The sequence below is a fragment of the Bos taurus genome, chromosome 6 (assembly GCF_002263795.3).
Source record: "Bos taurus isolate L1 Dominette 01449 registration number 42190680 breed Hereford chromosome 6, ARS-UCD2.0, whole genome shotgun sequence".
In the NCBI taxonomy this organism is placed as follows: Eukaryota; Metazoa; Chordata; class Mammalia; order Artiodactyla; family Bovidae; genus Bos; species Bos taurus.
In genome coordinates this window covers 78,161,719-78,182,655 of record NC_037333.1, presented here as the reverse complement: position 1 = coordinate 78,182,655, position 20,937 = coordinate 78,161,719, and the positions used below count along the sequence as shown (strand labels likewise).

Below are 20,937 nucleotides of genomic sequence, written 5' to 3'. Positions count from 1 at the left end.
TTTTTCCTCATCAACATCAAACAGTGCAAACAATTCTGCACAAGATAGTTTATAAAATGAATTCAAAGAGTATACAGAAGTTTTTTTTACTTTTTTGTGGAATGTTTCATCTTTTCTGTTATTGTAAATGCATTATTTCAGGTAATCTTTACAATATTTTGTGAAAATTTAGGGTAGATACAAGTTTATCCATTGTGCAGAAGGGAACACATGGAATAGAATTATTATCTATTTAAAAATATCTCCTAGCTCTGTACTACAGCAGTCTCTGTCTACAGATTTCTGAAAGGTTTTAGCACTAAAGGGACAAGAGTATAGCACAAAATAAATGAAAAAAACAATATGACTTTTCTTACGGTGTTTTATTTTTTGGGGGGGTGGTTAAGAATGCTAAATTGCAACATACATTTTATGTACATTATTTGTGTCTAAAAATTCCTTTCTAATAAGAATCTAGAAAATGATTTTAGGAATAATCAGAGAAATTTTGTAACCTTTCTTATCATGACAGTTTAGGTTTCAATATTGTTATTTTTAGAAACTTATTTAAGGACTGCTGCTTTGTAGAACAGAGAAGGCAATGTCACCCCACTCCAGTATTCTTGCCTAGAAAATCCCATGGACGGAGGAGCCTGGTAGGCAGTCCATGGGGTTGCTAAGAGTTGGACACGACTGAGCAACTTCACTTTCACTTTTCACTTTCATGCGTTGGAGAAGGAAATGGCAACCCACTCCAGTATTCTTGCCTGGAGAATCCCAGGGACGGGGGAGCCTGGTGGGCTGCTGTCTATGAGGCCCCACAGAGTCGGACACGACTGATGCGACTTAGCAGCAGCAGCAGCAAGGGAGTTTTACACATCATTATGTACACCAACCATTGTCTCTAGAATGGAAGCATTTCTCTCACACATGTATGTACTCTAGTTTTAAAATATGTTTAGGTACCATTTGATTAATAAACCACATGCCAGTTATATAATATTATAATAGTACAGTAATATTTTTCATTGTGTACAATATCATTCAGTGGCTATAAAAGAACAATTTTCTTATATACAATCACACTCAAAATTATTTTCTAGTATTAAATAATTTCAATATGTAAAGAATTTGAAAAATACTGAGCTTCATTTATGGTGCTAGAGATAGTGTCACTAGGGAATAAAATAGATAAACTGGATAGAGTCTAACTATTGAGGCTGTCTTGGTGACAGAGCTGATAAAGAATCCACCTGCAATGCAGCAGACCTGGATTCAATCCCTAGTTTGGAAGATCCCCTGGTGAAGGGGATGGCTACCTACTCCAGTATTCTGCCCTGGAGAATCCCATGGACTGTATGTGGTCACCAAGAGTTGGACATGACTGAGACATTCACTTTCATTGAGGCTGTCAAATGAAACTCTACATTTTAGAAAACAAGTTTACAGTTATCAAGGTGGAAAGAGGGGGCAGAATGAATTGGGAGAGTGGGATTGGCATATATACATTATTATGTATGAAAAGGATAACTAATGAGAACCTACTGTATAGCACAGGGAACTGTACTCAATAGTCTGCTGCTGCTGCTGCTAAGTCATTTCAGTCGTGTCCGACTCTGTGCGACCCCATAGATGGCAGCCTACCAGGCTCCGCCATCCCTGGGATTCTCCAGGCAAGAACACTGGAGTGGGTTGTCATTTCCTTCTCCAACGCATGACAGTGAAAAGTGAAAGTGAAGTCACTCAGTCGTGCCTGACCCTCAGTGACCCCATGGACTGCAGCCTTCCAGGCTCCTCCGTCCATGGGATTTTCCAGGCAAGAGTACTGGAGTGGGGTGCCATTGCCTTCTCCAACTCAATAGTCTATGACAACCTAAATGGGAAGGAAATCTACGAAAGAGAGGATATATGTTTTAAGTTTCTGATGTACAGCAGATACTAATGAAACATTGAAAAGCAACTACAGTACAAATTAATAAAGGAAAAGAAACTCTACATTCAAATGTACTTTTATTAGTTCTTATTTTTTTCAATAAGAGATGTCTGACTCTTTGTGACCCCATGGATTATAGCCCATCAGGCTTCTCTGTCCGTGGGATTTCCCAGATGAGAATACTGGAGTGGATAGCCATCCCCTTCTCCAGGGGATCTTTCCAACCCAGGGATCGAACCCTGGTATCCTGCACTACAGGAGGATTCTTTACACTGAGATTTTCCCAAAAACAAACTCCCATAGCCCCAAACCAAGGTAACTTAGCCTTGGAGAATAAATTTAAGCAAGACCCTGATGCTGGGAAAGATTAGGGGCAGGGGGAGAAGGAGGTGACCAAGGATGAGATGGTTAGATAACATTACCAACTCAATGGACATAGACTTGAGCAAACTCTGAGAGACAGTGAAGGACAGGGAAACCTGGCATGCTGCAGTCCATGGGGTCACAAAGAATTCGACACAACTTGGCAAGTGAACAACACAACAAATAGACCCTACCTTTAGGTTGAAATTGCAGAGACTGATCATAGAGTTCTAAAAGGTACCATTCTAGAAGCCATTTTTCACTGGTTCAAGACAAGCTGTAGAAAGAAGAGGACTTTTCTCATTATATTTGCAGTATCTTCAATGACATAATACAAATAAGAAACCATTATATTTATGAGCGAAGAAAGGAATCATATTTAAAAGAATTTAGAATTCTCCAATTTATTAATAAATTATTAGATCAAACAATTCTAATTTCTACTTATAATATTATAATATTAATTATTGTCTTAGAATTATGGGAAGAAAGATGACATGTTAAGTGATGAAAAGAGAGAAAATAGAATTTAGAGAAAAACATTTTAAGTGAATACCAATATAGTAAAACAGAAGAGTAAGATCAGAGGTCCATCAGGCCTTGAAAGGAGAATACCTATAAATGGGAAGAGACAATGTGAAATAAAGACAAAGGATGTTGATTATTTTCCATAGAAGGAAACAATATGCCATTAGTTTCCATTTCGATTCAGTTCTATCTTTTGGTCCTAGCACCATCTCATCTCATCATTAAACTGGCCTCTGATCATACTTAGTCCCTAAAAAAGGGATAATACTTCAGTTCATATTTTATGCTGCTGACAAATGTTTCTCAACTTCAAAATTTGCAGTATTACAAATCATTGTTTTGTTTTTTTATTATTTTCTTCAAGATGTGATAGAAATAATACAATAATTTACCAGTGTCTTCAGTAACTTTGGATATAGATCTTTATCAGATGCATGGGAATTAGATGAAATCCATTTTCACATTTAAGATATGAAAAAGAGAGGATTATCTGAGTAAGACTTAGTGACTCTTTTCCGTCAAGTAAAAAGTTAAGTTCGTAGAAACATAATAAATATTGTAAGTCTAAAACTGCCACTTAACATTTAGTCAGTGCTATAGACATGAGGTGACTCTTACAGTACCATGTTAAAAACAATATTATTATCATTATACCACATCTATAACAGGATCTACTAGGCCCTGCAGTTGTATAATGAGGTCATAATGACTAATAATAATAATAATCACAGTTAATATATAATTTCAAGAGACAATCATGCCTCAGTTCATGCTGTGGCATTCTTATTAAAAAGGAAGTCCCAAAATAATTTAGCAATTATAAGGTGGATTTGTAGAAATGACAGGGCATGAATTACTTCATTGGCAGTAGAGCACACGCCAGTGATTAACATGTCTGCTTTTTCCATCATAAATATTATCAGATTGTTGGTTTTTCTTCTTGTTCAATAATTATTAGTAAAAATGTGAACAAGAAGCATGTACAGAAAGTGTGACATTTACAATATGACAGTGGACTCACAAAAACAATAGGAAACTGATCTGGGCAACTGATCTGGGCATTTATCACCTATCTTCTCTACAAAATAAAAGCTTTAACACATAGTTTGTTGTTAAAGCGTCTTCTAATTTCATGGCTGCAAGTCACCATCCACAGTGATTTTGGAGCCCAAGAAAATAAAGTCTGTTACTGTTTCCATCGTTTTCCCATCGATTTGCCATGAAGTCATGGGACCAGATGCCAAGATCTTAGATTTCTGAATGCTGAGTTTTAAGCCAACGTTTTCACTCTCCTCTTTCACCTTCATCAAGAGGCCCTTTAGTTCCTATTCGCTTTCATACATAAGGTGGTGTCATACGGAAGGAAGGGCAATGAACACCGCTACCATAGTGCGTAAATAAAATTTCACTGCACCAGTGAGGGGAAGAGGAAAAAGACCCAAAATTTAGAGGAAAAGAAGAAATACATGCTAGGTTCAGAAGTATGCCCAGAATCAGAATCAGTACGCTACACACCTATGTCTGTAAAATACAGAGATTATCTGACACAGAGGCTTCATGAGAACAGTAGAGAAAGTCTCTCCCTCTTTTATAATGTATAGAATATAATTTGTGAAAGACAGAGACTATCTGAAGCCTAGTACAATGAGAAAACTTAGAGCAGAAAGGAGAGCAATCATCAGGAAACAAAATATTCTCCAAGCAAACCATCTCCAACACTGAACACAAGGTACCACCAGAGGTAGCTGAAGCCAGTGTTGTAATGAGAGAGGATAATTAGAAAAGCAAAAAAAAACCTCAAACCTAATTCCAAATTAGATGATCACATACTCTGAACTAGAAATGTAGCAAAAGGAAAATATTGCCAGATGCAATATCTATTTACAATACTTCTTTCTAACAAATGATGTCCAGTTCTCAAGGAAAATATATGAGATACATTAAAATGCAAGGAAAACAATACTACTAAGAAACAGTCATCAGCACCAGATCCATATATGTCAAATTATATTATACATGTAGTTTAAAAAAATAATATGTAATAGGCAGAAGTATATCCAAGAGATGAGATTTAAATGAAGATATTGGTAACACATGCATAAAGTACAATTTCTTTATATAATCTCTATTATATACATACGTACTATATTTGTAAATGTGTGTGTGTGTGTGTGAACATGCTACGTTACTTTATTTGTGTCCAACTCTTTGTGACCCTATGAACTACTAGTAGCCCACCAGCCTCCTCTGTCCAAGGGATTCTCCAGGCAAGAATAGTTCAGTGGGTTGCCATGACCTCCTCCAGGAGATCTTCCCAACCCAGAGACCAAACCCATGTCTCTTTACATCTCCTGCAGGTTCTTTACCACCAGAGCCACCTGGGAAGCACATATTTATATAGAGGTATTAGCAAAATCAATCTATATATAGATAAAGAGATTCAGTACTTTAAAATTTGCTCTTGACATTCTTATAGGTGTTACTTATAAAGACACTCACGAACATATAGGTATATTATACATGTTTACACACACATGTTTATACAATTACTCAATAGATATCATATGAAACACATTTTTCTCATTTTCTCATTTTTGCTTTGATGAACAATTTGCAGTAAATATTCTTATACATATGTGTGTGAGAATGTGAATTTGTAAACAAATATACCTATACATGTATACAAATGGTAGAGCTTTTTGGATATTAACATCCTAGAATTTCTGGGTAAAAATGTTTGTGATTTTAAAATTTTTTAAGATATTTATAGTGTAGGCCATTGAAATTTTGGGAAGGTCCTAAAAATTTCAGGGACTGTGCAACCAAAAAATATCTGTATAAAGTCATTTTCTTTTGCAAACGGATGGCAGAGTGTAGTGACAAAATCTTGACACCAGAGCTAGAATGCTGTTCCTAGCAAAGTGCTTTCCAGAAAAATTTTAGCAATTTATTTTTTTAACAAACTGTCTCACAACCATATTTCAATGTCATACATACCTCTTATGAATATCAGTTACAATGTTAGTCATGTTTTGAGAGAAGATGAATGGTACTTCAAATTAAACTATCTTGCAAACTTCTACAATGCACATGTTATTTGCACCCAATTGTAAACAGAACTACATAACACGCACACTTTGTTACTCAGTCGCTCAGTCATGTCCAACTCTTTGCAACCCCATGGGCTGCAGCACGCCAGACTTTGTCCTTCACCATTTTGCAGAGTTTACTCAATCTCATTCCACTGAGTTGGTGATGCCATTCATCTATTTCATCCTCTGTCTTCCCCTTCTCCTCCTGCCCTCAATCTTTCCCAGCATCAGGGTCTTTTCCAATGAGTCAGCTCTTCATATCAGGTGGCATACTAGGTCAAGGCAAACATATTTTAAGCAACTTGTTAAATATAGCTTATATTCTTGCTCAAGAGAGGAACCACCCTACCTATAAAAGAATGCCTCCTGGAGGGGTAATTTTTTTTTTTTTTTCCCTAAAGATGAGAAAATACTTAGCTTTCTCCAAACACCCACATACATAATTGATTTCCAGAGTTCTGCACCACAGAGCATGGAGGATAAGATTTTAGCCATGAATGTTTTTAGAACAGATGTTGTCAGTTGTCTACTTTGAATTTCTCTATCAAAAGTATGATTTTGAATAGTTATGCTCCTTGAAGAGTCCTGCCAGAGTGCATCAGCTGTAATATACAACACTTAACTTAGCAAATTGACCTAGTAGGTAGTTTTGATTGCATTGTGCATTTAAGATTGCTTGCTACCTTCCAAATGCAGCAATTTTCTTTTTCCATAGTTGATATCAAGCTTAACTTTCTGGCACTAGTTAAGAAAAAGATCAAATGATTTTTCAAACAACTACTAGTTTAGAATAGAAAAGCCATCTATTTAATACAGAAAGATACTTTCATATTTACTATAGCAACAACATCTGGATGCAGTTTTTTTCTAAAAGCTTATCAATGTGTTCATAAAAATATGCTTTAAATGAAAATGTGTTTCCTTGAATGCAAGGGAAGCATCCTCATGTTTGCCAGACTGGCGTTTATCACAGAACTTGAAGAATAGTAATATCTGAAAAAATTGCTAAAATATAGATGAAAGGAGGACTTCATTTTTATACATTGCATTTGAATCTTATACTTTCAAAGACCATTTTTCACTCAGCCTAATCTCATGGTAGTTTTTAAACTGCAAACTTTGAAGCACTTTTGTCAAACTTGGATCAATAAGGAACTGATATAATTTGATCCATAAATACTTTCTAACCATAGTAAAATACTGATAGCAGATTGATGAATGTCATGAAAGCTCGTATGATCTTGGCTACTATCAATGTAAACTGAGAACACAACGAAGACAGCACAACAGTACTGCTTTAAACCAACTGGGCCTCTCACAGATGTGGTACATTTTTAAACCCAAGTTGGGAACTTATTATGGAAGAAATAATCCTGGGAATTAAGCAAGCTAAAATTTAAAATACCATCATCTATTAGGGTTTGCATTATGCCAGAAGCTCTACTAAGAATGTTATCTATATATTGATTTTACCCCTGACAACAACCAAAGTGATTGGCACTAATACCAATCTCTTTCTGCACATAAAAAATGGTAGATCTATATATCTGGACAATGTTCTCAATGGAATTCACAAAACTAAAATACAAACCAGCATCTGTGTGATTTCAAAACCTATGCTTTTTTTAAATAACAACACAAAGTATATATTACCTAGAGTATTTGTAGTATGTTGTTGCTAGATTTGTCATGTTTCTTATGTGATTTTTTTTGTTTTATTCATAAGCTTTCTTATAAAAAAAAAGAATTGCAAATTTTAAATTATGCTAACAGAGGGCAGAAAAAAAAGCTTCTAATATTTGTATGGTATATAGTTGAGAACAAAGTTTCTCTCAAAAACTGTTGAAAAGAAATGTTTAGTATTTATAGGTCTAGAAAGAAAATATGAAAGTAATTTTTCATAAACTAAAGAAGAAACAGACATTCAAAACAAAAATGTAAGTTTTGATTTTAAAAGCCTCTCTATGAGATTAGAACAACTGCATACCATCATAATCATAATCTTTTTGTATGTGTTCATTCATCCTTCATTTATCCATTTAAAAAATGTAGGGTAGGGCTCTGCTAAAAAATGTGGACATAAAGCTATTTAAAGCTATTTGCTTGTCTTTAGAAAGATATTTTTAGTCTAATTATAATACAGTGAGATAAATGTTTTAAAATAAATAAAAGGCTATTAAAAACAAAGTGCTGTGGTATAAATAATGAAATGACTACTTCCATATAATACATTTGAGGACTTCTTTATGAGTGTTAGGAGAGAAAAAACTTCAATGTTCATAAACGAGAGACTATTTTTTAAATAGGAAACAATATAGTCACCTAATGTTATATATTAAAGTCCACTGTCACAGACCACATTTTTATCACCTCTACCTAAAGCCCCACAAATACACTCAATCTGTCACCAAACTGCACTGTTTCTATAAGAAAAAATGACAATGCATTACTCTACAAAAGTAGGAACTTCAAAAGAATGTTAATATCAGTGAAATGCTGTTATTTAGTATGATTTGCACTCAAAAAATCCTTATTTTGACTTTTTAGTAAGTCATTGATAAAAATTTAAAATAATAAAAAAGACTTCTGCTTTAGTAACACAGACTGGGTTATTAGTACCAACCCTCCTATGGAGTCACAAAATATAAACAAAAGAAAAATTGTCTTCTTGAAAGCTTTAGAAAGTTTAGGAAACAGTGAAAGTTATAGGGTCAAGATCCAAAAGAATAAATAAATGCAAAGAGGAAAACCTAGATTTTTTTTCACTATTTCTTAGGGGTATATGTGGATTATAGAGATGAAAGACTCTGTGATGCTGTTCCACTTGGAAGAGTGTTGCTCAGGATGTATATTCCTTCAATTGGGTAGTAATGAAGTAGGAATGGCTATTGGTTCCTGTTGTGGAAGTATTTCTCTTTTCCCCAGAAGGATTTAAGGAGTCATCTCATGTATCTTCTTTGGGCTATCATTCCTGTCTCTCCTTTAACACTCTTGCTCTCTAACTAGAGATATTTTCAATGAAAATCAGTATCTTGCCTTTCTAAAAGTTCCATATATAAAAATCCACACTCGTAAACAAAATATTCATCTCAATCAAAAGTAGAAGTCCTTGCTAGGGAAGTAGAAACATAGTAGTTCTCCTTATTAAATATCTCCACTGAATAGGTGGATATAAAGTTAACAAATAAGACATGAATTCTAAACTCAGTCCTATCACTATCTACTGATGTGATTCCAATGTGTCCTAGACTCTGAACCTCAATTTTCATTTGAAATTAGGAATTCTATTATCTTTCTACCTGAGTTTTAAACAAGGATCAAATGAGCTAATGCAAAGGAAGTCTTTTGTCAACCATAGGTCATTTTTCCCCCAAATTAAAAGATACATGCATTGAATTTAAGGGAAAAGAAGTCTCTACAGGTGAGAAGTGTGTTTAAGTCATTTCTGACTGATATCTGATTTTTAAGCAAAAAAAATTAATAATAATAATTTGCCATTTTTAAGCATCATATGTTTGACACTCTCCTTTCCTTGAACTTTCACAGTCCAGTTATGAATATTGTTAGTCTATGTTGATAAAGAACACCCTGTTCATAGCAAACATCCTTTTCCAACAACACAAGAGACAATACATGGACATCACCAGTTGGTCAATACAAAAATCAGATTGATTATATTCTTTGCAGCTGAAGATGGAGAAGCTCTACAGAGTCAGCAAAAACAAGACTTGTAGGTGTCTGTGGCTCAAACCACGAGCTCCTTATTGCAAATTTCAGGTTTAAATTTGAAGGAAGTATGGAAAATAACTAGACTATTCGAGAATGACTTAAATCAAATCCCTTATGATTATACAATGGAGGTGATGAATAGATTCAAGAGATTAGATTTGGTAGACAGAGGGTCTAAAGTACTATGGACAGAGATTCTCAACATTGTACAGGAGGTGGTCACCAAAACCATCCCAAAGAAAGATAAATACAAGAAAGCAAAGTGGTTGTCTGAGGAGGTTTTACAAATTGATGAGAAAAAAAGAGAAGTGAAAGGCAAGGGAGACGGAAATATATACCCATCTGAATCCAGAGTTCCAGAGAATAACAGAGAGATAAGGAGGTCTTCTGAGTGAACAGTTCAAAGAAATACAGAGAAACAATAGAATGGGAAAGACTAGATCTCTTCAAGAAAATTAGAGATATCAAAGTGAACATTTCATGCAAGAATGGGCACAATAAAGGATAGAAACAGTAACGATCTAACAGAAGCAGAAGAGATTAAGAAGTGACAAGTATACACAGAAGAACTGTACAAAAAATGTTTTAATGACCATGATAACCATGATGGTGTGGTCACTAACCTAAAGCCAGACATCCTAGAATGTGAAGTCAAGTGGGCCTTAGGAAGCATTACTGTGAACAAAGCTAGAGGAGGTGATGGAATTTAAGCTGAGATATTTCAAATCCTAAAAGAGATACAACAATTCCACAAAAGTGCTACACTTCAACATGTTAGCAAATTTGGAAAACTCAGCAGTGTCCACAGGATTGAAAAGGTCAGTTTTCATTCCAGTCCAAAAGAAGGGCAATTCCAAAGAATGTTCAAATTACAATACAATTGTGCACATTTCCCATGCTAGCAAGGTAGTGCTCAAAATCCTTCAAGCTTGGAATCAGTAGTATGTGAACAGAGAACTTCCAGATGTAGAAGTAGAATTTAGAAAGGGTAGAAGAACCAGAGGTCAAATTGCCAGCAACATCCATTGGATCATAGAGAAAGAAAGGGAATTCTAGAAAAGCATCTACTACTGGTTCATTGACTAGGAGTACATCAAGGCTGTATATTGTCACCTTGATTATTTAACTTCTATGCAGAGTATATCACGTGAATCTCCAGGCTGGATGAATCACAAGCTAGTATTAAGATTGCTGGACAAAACATTAGTAACCTCAGATATGCAGATGAAACCACATCAATGGCAGAAAGCAAAGATGAACTAAAGAGCCTCTTGAAGAAAGTGAAAGAGAAGAGTGAAAAAGCTGACTTGAAATTCAACATTTAAAAAACTAAGGTCATAACATCCAGTCCCATCACTTAATGGCAAATAGATGGGAAAGCAGTGACAGACGTTATTTTCTTGGGCTCCAAAATCACTATAGACAGTGACTGTAACCATGAAATTAAAAGACACTTGCTCCTTGGAAGAAAGCTATGACAAATCCAGAGCATATTCAAAAGCAGAGACATCACATTATCAACAGTGTTCTGTATAGTCAAAGCTATGTTTTTCCAGTAGTCATGTACAGATTTGAGTGTTGGACCATAAAGAAAGCTGAGCACCAAAGGATTGATGCTTTTGAACTGTGGTGTTGGAGAAGACTCTTGAGAGTCCCTCGGACTGAAAGGAGATCCAACCAGTCAATCCTAAATGAAATCAACCCTGATTATTCAATGGAAGGACTGATGCTGAATCTGAAGCTCCAATATTTTGGCCACATGATGCAAAGAGCTGACTCACTGGAAAAGACCCTCATGCTAAGAATGATTGAGGGCAGGAAGAGAAAGGCGTGACAGGATGAGATGGTTGGATTGTATCATTGACTCAGTGGATATGAGTTTGTGCAAACCCTGGAAGATAGTGAAGGACAGGGAAGTGTGGCATGCTGCAGTCCATGGGGTTGCAAAGTGTTAGACATGTGACTTACCAACTGAACAACAACAAATGCTGACAGTAGGACTAACAGAAAAAAGTTTTCAATTAAAATAATTTAAATTATTCTTATTTAAAATTAATTTATATTCTACTTAAATGTGAACATTCCATATGAAACATCATGAGTTCTTGTTTGGAGATCTAAATGTATCTTTGAATATTGAACCAAAGTGACATCATTAGAATACTATATTATTCTTCTTGCTACATTTTTCTCACTGTTTCCTGCCTTGATTTAGGATATCATTTCTTAAATAGGTCTCCTGGAAAAACAAATTTATGAATCACATTATCTGAGGAGAAAAAATAGTAAGTAATATTATCATTTGGCCTACCATTCACAGAGTTGCATAAAGTTATAGAATTAACTATAAATCAAAAAATTAAAGATCAGATTCCTAATAAGTCTTAAAGAAAATCAGTAAGAAAAATATAAATGTAAAAAGGTATCCCCTGTATCCATTATCAGAATAAATATAAGCAAGAGTGGGTAGAGAAAGGATTTGTCATAAAACCAACTGTCTGAAAAGATCTGTCTGAAGAAATGCCAGCTGTCCACAGTAACTTTTGCCACTTGGCAACTGGTGAGGTGAAAGGGGAAGACAGGACTTGGAAAGTTTTCATTTCTGCGTCTGGTAACGTTTTTAACAATTACTGTCATTAAATTCCACTGGAATTTGGTGAAAGGTTGCTATATCACAGACACCAATGCTATTCATCACTTTTGCTACTCTGCCGCAAATTTTAGGCACCTTGGTCAGCAATTATATCCTGTTGCTTCAAGCTCAAGGATACATTTCTGGTTTAAGGCAGCCCTACCATTTCAAGTAGAAGCATTTCCATGCCAGGCATCTTAACTCATTGTTTATCTTTGACTCATTCCCAGTTCTTTGGGGTCCAGAATTGTAGTTTCTTTATTTTACCTGAATAGCACCTGGACACTAACTCCAGGCCTATACAGTATATTTATCTCCTCATCAGACCATGTCAGGGTGTCTGGGTTTTATAGAATATATTATTTTCCTAGGAAAGCCATAACATACTACCACAAATGGTGTGGTTTGAAACAATAGAAATGTATTATCTCACACTTCTGGAGGATCAAAGCTCAAAATCAAGGTGTTGTTAAGGCCAGGCTCCCTCCGAAACCTATAGCAGAGAATCCTGTCTTGCCTATTCTAGATTCTGGTGCTTTGCAAAAATCTTTTTATTTCTTGCCTTGCCCCAGCAGTACTTCAGTTTCTACCTCTGTCATCATGTGGCCTTACCTCCACTTTGTCTCCATTTGGCATTTTCTACTTCTTGTAGGGACACCAGTCATAATAGATTAGGACCCACCCTAATGACCTTAGCTTAACTACATCTGCAAAGATGCTATTTCCAAATAAGATCACATTCCCAGGTTTCAGGGACTAAGACTTCAATAAACCTTTTAGAGAAACACAATTCAACCCAGAACTAGGGACTTGGGATGCTTTTCCTCAGCCCTTGGTGCCATGTCCTTTTCAGGTTTGCAAACCTTTCATTCTTATGAGACAGCTAAATAATTACACTCCTCAATTCTCCTCAATTATTTTGGGTTAAAGGAGGAATTCTAGATTATTCGCTTTTCTTTAGTAAAGTATATATGCACAGACTTTGCTGTGTAATTTTTCAGTGCCATCTCACTGTGGATGGTGTATAATTTTCCTGCCCCAGTGTGGTAAGACTTTCCCATAGGACATGCTTGGCCAGTGAAGTTTAGGACATTTGTTGAAAGACTAAACTGCACTTGCTTGACTTGGTTCTTGGTCTCTTGCTATAACTCATAAGAACATGGCCCAGGTATCCTCTAGGTCAAAAAAGAGTGAGAAAGATGTGGAACTATCTGATCCAAACTTTACCTTGTAAACAAGTCTGATAGATCTGCAGATTAAAGGAAATTTAATTCTGCTGATTCGCAAAACTCTGAGCAAGAGAAATAAGTATTTGCTTTTGTAAGCCACTGCATAATGGGGTGGTTTGTCTCAAAGCATTATTTTAATAATTGCTGACCAATGTGTTCTGCTGTGTTTTGATGATTTAAGAACTATGCTCATTTTATCGCTCCCTCTTCTCTAAAATTTCTGATTGATTTTTCAGGTTCTGTCTACTGAAAATTATTTCAGGCTTAATTTACTAAGAGAACTACTCACCATTAAAAGAAATGTTTATGTGCCATTTATTTTAGAAATTATGTTTCTGATATTATCTGTGATTATCACAATTGGCCTAGCTTATATTCTACTGAAATTAACTTCCTACAGAAGGTAACAGAAAGAAAAGGCTAAAGTCTTGGGCATATGTGAAATAGTTTCAGGGACCTTTTATAGATAAGGTGACCATATAATTAATCATGCACTCTGGAAATGCAAATGAAAACTACAATGAGGCATCACCTCACATTGGTCAGAATGGCCATGATTAAAAAATCTACAAACATTATATGCTGGAGAGAATGTGGACAAAAAGGAACTTTCTTACACTGTTAGTAGGAATGTAAATTGATACAGCCACTATGGATAACAATAATGAAATCCCTTTAAAAAAACCATAATAGAACTACCAAATGACCCAGCAATCCCACTAGTGGGCATATACCCCAAGAAAATTATAATTTGAATAGACATGTGCACCCCAGTGTTCACTGCAGCACTATTTACAATAGATAGGACATGGAAACAGCCTAAATGTTCATCAACAGAGAGAGGAATTGATAATGAAGACATGGCAAATATATACAATGAAATAGTACTTAGCTTAAAAAAAGGATTGAAATTGGGCCATTTGTAGAGATGTGGATGGACATAGAGACTGTCATAAAGAGTGAAGTCAGAAAGAGAAAAACACATACTGCATATTAATGCACATATGTGAAATCTGAAAAATTGGCATAGACGATCTTATTTACAAAGCAGAAATAGAGACACAGAGGCAAACAACAAATGTAGGGACACCAAAGTTGGGGGAAATAGGGGATGGGGTGGATGAATTGGGAGATTGGGATTGACATATATACACTATTGATATTATATATAAAATAGATAACTAATGAGAACTTGCTATATAGCTCTGGAACTTTGTGCTCTGTGGTGAAGTAATTGGGAAGGAAATTCAAAAAAAGAGGCGATCTATGTATATGCATGACTGATTCACTCTACAGTTTAATTTTATTGTACAGTAGAAACTAATGCAACACTGTAAAGCCAATAAAAATCAGTAAAAATAAAAACAAACAAAAAATCAAAATCATGCACTCTGAGACCCAGGTCTCTCACCTTTCAGGCAGATTCTTTACCAGCTGAGCCACAAGGGAAGCCCAAGAATACTGGAGAGGGTAGCCTATCCCTTTCTCCAGTAGATCTTCCCAACCCAGGAATCAAACTGGGGTCTCCTGAATTGCAGGTATATTTACCAACTAAGCTATCAGGGAAGAACAACTATATGCCAATCAAAATCAGTAAAAATAAAAATAAACAAATAAAAATTATACGTTCTGAGACACCTTTGAGAATGTAATAGAATGCTCTAATAGTTATGCCATAATCTGTCATAAACCAGACTTGTTGAGTATTCTGGCATCTATGGTTGTTATTCTCATATAGTAAAACAACATTGTTGCTCAATTTTAATCATTGCTCATTCAGCATCTTAACATCTTTCATATGAATGCTGGCTAAGAAATTTGCATTTAGATTTGCAAAATAAGAAATCATAAAAAGTACAGAAAACTCACAAAGGAAAAAGCAGCCATTTACCTTCTTTTGTACAGGTTAACAGAGGCTGTATTTATTTTTACAGCAATTCCTACTGCAGAAGATTCATGAAGAAAATGTTCTAGAAAGAGTTTGGACTCTTCAGGAAGCAGGTTAATTTCCTGTTGACATTTCCAATTCCAGGAATACAGACAATTGATTTCCTTATTGGACAGGATAACAAATCCAAATCACATACCTTTTAGCCTTATTATGTCCCAATTATTCTCAAAGACTTCAACACTAGTTTTCAGAATAAAAAGATGATTCAGCTAGATGGCTGAATCATTTTTTTCTGTTTTCCTGCTCTAAAGCAGCAGTTTCTCAGAGTATGATTTAGAGAATCTTAGGTATTCCTTATACTTTTTCAGGAGGTAGTTAAGACCGAAATTGTTTCAATGACAATACTAAGAAGTTATTTATCACTTCAATGTGTTGACATTACAATGATGGTAGAAAAGCAAAAACAAAAGTGGTAGTTCCTCAGTCCTACTGTTTAGGTGGGCAAAAGTGGTGGCATCTTAACATAAATCAGGGGACTAATTCAAGCCTTTATGAGCAGTTAAGCATTCTTCAATACCATGCACATGTGATTAAAAAAATGCAAATCTCAACTAAGAATGCCCATGAGGAAGCAGTGAATATACTGATTTTATTAAATCTCAGCCCTTGAGTCGGAGAAGGCAATGGCAACTCACTCCAGTACTCTTGCCTGGAAAATCCCATGGACGGAGGTACCTGGTAGGCTGCAGTCCATGGGGTCGCTAGGAGTCGGATATGACTGACCGACTTCACTTTCACTTTTCACTTTCATGCATTGGGGAAGGAAATGGCAACCCACTCCAGTGTTCTTGCCTGGAGAATCTCAGGGATGTTGGAGCCCTGTGGGCTGACATCTATGAGGTTGCACAGAGTCAGACACGACTGAAGGGACTTAGCAGCAGCAGCCCTTGAGTATGGGTATCTTTTAAATTTTCTGTGCAATGATATGAGAAAAACACAGGAAACATTTCTATTATAAAATTAAATACAATGATTGTCTCACAGAAAACTTGCATGAAAATTTGTTTCCTTGTGTCACTGAACCAAAATCAAGTGCATTTTTTCATAAAACACCATTGTCATTTGGAAGGCTGTCTGACACAGTATATGGTTATTGAGATTTGGGTGCTTGGAAGACATTTTCTCAAAAATAAACAAACTCAGCCTGTCATGCCGAGTAAAGCAAATGACAGGTATGCTGTCAAGAATTCAAGCAAATTGTTGAAGCTGGGAAAATGCCTACCCACTTCTATGAACTTAAAACCTCTGAAGAAGTAAAGAATCTTCTGACATAATCAGAGGTAATATTAATAAAGATTATATTTTGATATTTGATTTATATAATGAATTTGCCAATTTATACAAATTATAAAATGAATAAAATCATGTTTAAATAAAATATATAATTTAAATAAAATCTGTAATTATATTAATCAGTTCAGTTCAGTCACTCAGTCGTGTCCAACTCTTTGCGACCTCATGGACTGCAGGATGCCAAGCTTCACTGACCATCACCAACTCCCAGAGCTTACTCAACTCAGGATCAAGTCGCTGATGCCATCCAGCTATCTCATCCTCTGTTGTCCCCTTTTCCTCCTGCCCCCAATCCCTCCCAGCATCAGGGTATTTTCCAATGAATCAGCTCTTCGCATTAGGTGGCCAAATTATTGGAGTTTCAACTTCAGCATCAGTCCTTCCAATGAATATTCAGGACTGACTTCCTTTAGAATGGACTTCCGGATCTACTTGCTGTCCAAGGGACCCTCAAGAGTCTTCTCCAACACCACAGTTCAAAAGCATCAATTCTTCAGTGTTCAGCTTTCTTTATAGCCCAACTCTTACATCCTTGCATGACTACTGGAAAAACCATAGCTTTGACTAGATGGACCTTTGTTGGCAAAGTAATGCCTCTGCTTTTTAATATGCTGTCAAGGAGCAAGTGTCTTTTAATTTCATGGATTCAGTCACCTTCAGCAATGATTTTGGAGCCCCCTAAAATAAAGTCTGTCACCGTTTCCATTGTTTCCCCATCTATTTGCCATGAAGTAATGGGACTGGATGTCATGATTTTAGTTTTCTGAATGTTGAGTTTTAAGCCAACTTTTTCACTCTCCTCTTTCACTTTCATCAAGAGGCTCTTTAGTATTATAAATTATAATACTCTACTAATCATAAATTATATTTATAACAATTATATAACTATAAATTTAATTATATGAATACTGGAGTGGGTAGCCATTTCCTTCTTTAGGGGATCTTCCTGACTCAGGGATCAAACCCTGATTTCCTTCATTTCAGGCAGATTCTTTACCATCTGAGCCATCAGAGAAGCCCTATATTTATATATAAGTACACATAAATTACATGTAATAATATATAATAATTATATAAATATATAATACATAAATGTTTTAAATAAAATATAGTTTTATATATTTCTATAATGAGTTATAGAAATTTTTTATAACTCAGTAGACAAATATTTTCCAAATGGCCATAATATGATGTTATAAAACAATGCATAGAAAAATGATCTAAGTACAGTGCAAAAGAGATGATAATCTTTAAGGTAAGAATGTATATTTCATTGATATTATTTAATATTATTTACTGATTTCTAAGAAATTACTAATGCTGAGTTTTTATGTAGAATCAATACCTTTTTTACTTGTTTTAGAAGAATCAAAGAATATTCCAAAACAAGTAAAAAAGGTATTGAAACATTTTTTCCCTTTCCATTTATAAATCTGTGTAAAGCCAGATTTTCTTCCAGTTATTCAACCAAAGTAATATAGTAGGTTGAATTCAGAGATATATAGAAAAATATTATCTTCTACTCTACCGTAGATTAAAGAGATTTGCAAAACTATTCAAAAATCAATTTATCACTTTTTTATTTTGAAGATTGTAGTTATTTAAGGAATGTTTTATGCTATCACAGTAAAATTACTATTATTCATTCTTTAACATTTGATTTTTAACTTCCAACATAATAAATATTGGTAGATATAACTCATGTGAATACAAGCTTTTTTGTGGTACTCAACAATTTTTTTAACACAATAAAAGAGTCCTAAAAGCAAGTTTTGAGTATCATTGCTCTAGTCATAGCCTTTCTGTCTCTTCAAGTTCTGGTTTTTTTTTTTTTTAATTGATATAGATACAGAGATAAAAATCAACTTTAATTTCCTAAAAACCCTGATATGTATGATCCGTATTCTAGTCAACTTGCATTGTTGACTATTTTAAGTCTTTAAGTTGACTTCTATTTTAAGAAGAACATTTATAAAACTTACACTATAAAATTATCTGTTGGAAATACTGCACTGCTGGTATAAAAATCAATTTGTTGAGGTGTATGTAAAGTACAGCCCAAAGTAAAGAGGCAATGATATGATTATGATTCTTCTGTTGTGCCTTTTCCATGAAGTATTATGTGAAATTAGAAGAGTTATACTGTAGATTTCTCCTCTGGATGAGATTATACACCCATTTCCATCTCCTTATCTATTGTGAGCTTCTTTCAAACTGTTTAAGTAATGGGTGGCATAGCTAATGTATTTGTTTAGGAAGAAAAAAAATCATTTTGACATACATTAAGCAAAATAGCTCTGATGTTTTCTTAGGATTAAACTTATTTTGTCCCCCTAGTTTGGTAATAGTGACTTTTCAACCTGTTTGCTCTTTTGTTTTATTTTATTTTTGAAATTTTTGGACTGAAATATTTTTTAAAACTCTCACTTTCTTTGTGTTCTGATTTAATGTTTAAGGATTTCATTAAGGAATTTACTATTCCCTAATGAGTTACTGCAGAGCCAGTTTCAAGGGGAAATGAATTAACTTCAGTTCCCTAATCTTAGGCATATTCTGTTCACTATACCTCTCATTATGACTCCCTATGTATGCTATAAAATACAAAAGAGCTTTAAAAACATTAGAAGAACTAGCATAAGAAAAATAGGTAAAATGAGTTTTTAAATGAGTTATTAAAGTTTAAGAATAAACTTTTATAGATCAACAAACATATCCCTTGACAAATTGAAAGGCTAAAGTGTATGGATGGTGTTCGTTATGTTGGAAACTTCAGCTCTTATACTCAGGACAACAGATGCTTGAGGAAGAAAGACACTGGATGTGTCCTGCCAGAATAGTAAAGGATTGTTTTCTTATTCTGTAACTCAAACTTGTAAATCATGTTGGAAATCAATATCTAGATATGTTCAAGATATGTCCTATTCTGACAACTTTTTATTCAGTATCTATCCGAGTTCCTGGCACACACTAGACCTGAAACGTGTGTTTGCTGAACAATAATCATGATTTAGTTCCATGTTAATTCTCTTAGCTAAATTTCAACAGGCAAAAATTCAAAAAAAAAAAAAGCACCCAGTATCCAGACACTTTATTTTGACTTTCCCAGTCCAACTCTGATCCTGAAAACATCCCCAATATTTTCTTTTTTCAGCTCCAATTCCATATATTGAATGCAAAAATTAAACATGTGTGTGATCTGGAAATATACAAGCAATGAACTTTGGCTGCTCTACTTAGATATGTGAGTATTTAAATAAAAGGTTGATACTATACCACAAGCAGCCAGGGAGTCTTTTCTGCCTGCTTAGTATAGAAGAGTCAAATGACAGCATGTGGCAGAGTACAACTCAGAAAGGAATGTTTGAAAGACGTTTACAGAATAAAATATCCAAAGCCCGACATGTACAATAAAAGGTGCCTAGAGAAAGAGGAGGGGGACACAATTCCCCTGAAATCTTTTTAAATTCTTCCCCTTAAATCTTTTGTGGGACTTTGGCTGTCAAAATGGCAAAGTAGACAGAGCATAAAGGAAAAAAAAATTGATAGAAGAGTTATATTTTTTATACTTACAACTTGGGTTGCTGTAAAGCTTTGGGTAAAGAGCAAATGAACTTCACAGCAATCCAGGATAGATATTGCTTGCTGTAAGATGCTCCCATTTCCAAGCTCAATAGAAGGTGATTATTAGTATAATGGTACAATGTTATAGATATGATGTGCAAGATTAGAACGCATTCTGTATTTCCATTCAACAACAAACTGTGAAGGTACAGCTCTATGTCTTGCAATCTCACATTATAAAATAAGAAAAATGATATTATACAGTTGATTCTATCAATGAGATTGGGGAATTAAATCAGTTTGTTCAGCTCAGAATGAAAAAAGATCTACTCTGGGGAGCCAGTAAATGCAATCTGAAAGTAGACAATACCTTACAGTGGTTGACCTAGGAGATACTGAAGACCATGAGTAAAGAAAGACCAGGGAGTGCTGAAATGAAAATCTTGGAATATTCAGAATATCAAAATAACTTATAATAACTGTAGGGCTAAATTGTTGTTTTTCAGTCACCTAGGTGTGTATGACTCTTTGTGACCCATGGACAGCAGCATGGCAGGCTTCCCTGTCCTTCACCATCTCCTGAAGTTTGCCCAAGCTCATGTCCATTGCATTGGTGATACCATCCAGCTATCTCATCCTATAACTCT

General features: G+C 35.0%; 1 long non-coding RNA gene across 1 annotated transcript in view; it reads right to left on the bottom strand.

The window, feature by feature from the left end:
- Window positions 1-15,456, bottom strand: part of LOC112447161 (uncharacterized) — a 71,327-nt gene extending 55,871 nt beyond the window's left edge. The window contains exons 1-2 of the long non-coding RNA XR_003035271.2: window positions 15,377-15,456; window positions 2,470-2,552 (exon numbers count right to left, since the gene is read on the bottom strand). This is a non-coding gene — a long non-coding RNA (uncharacterized lncRNA). The remainder of the gene's footprint in view (window positions 1-2,469; window positions 2,553-15,376) is intronic.
- Window positions 15,457-20,937: the final 5,481 nt, after the last annotated feature.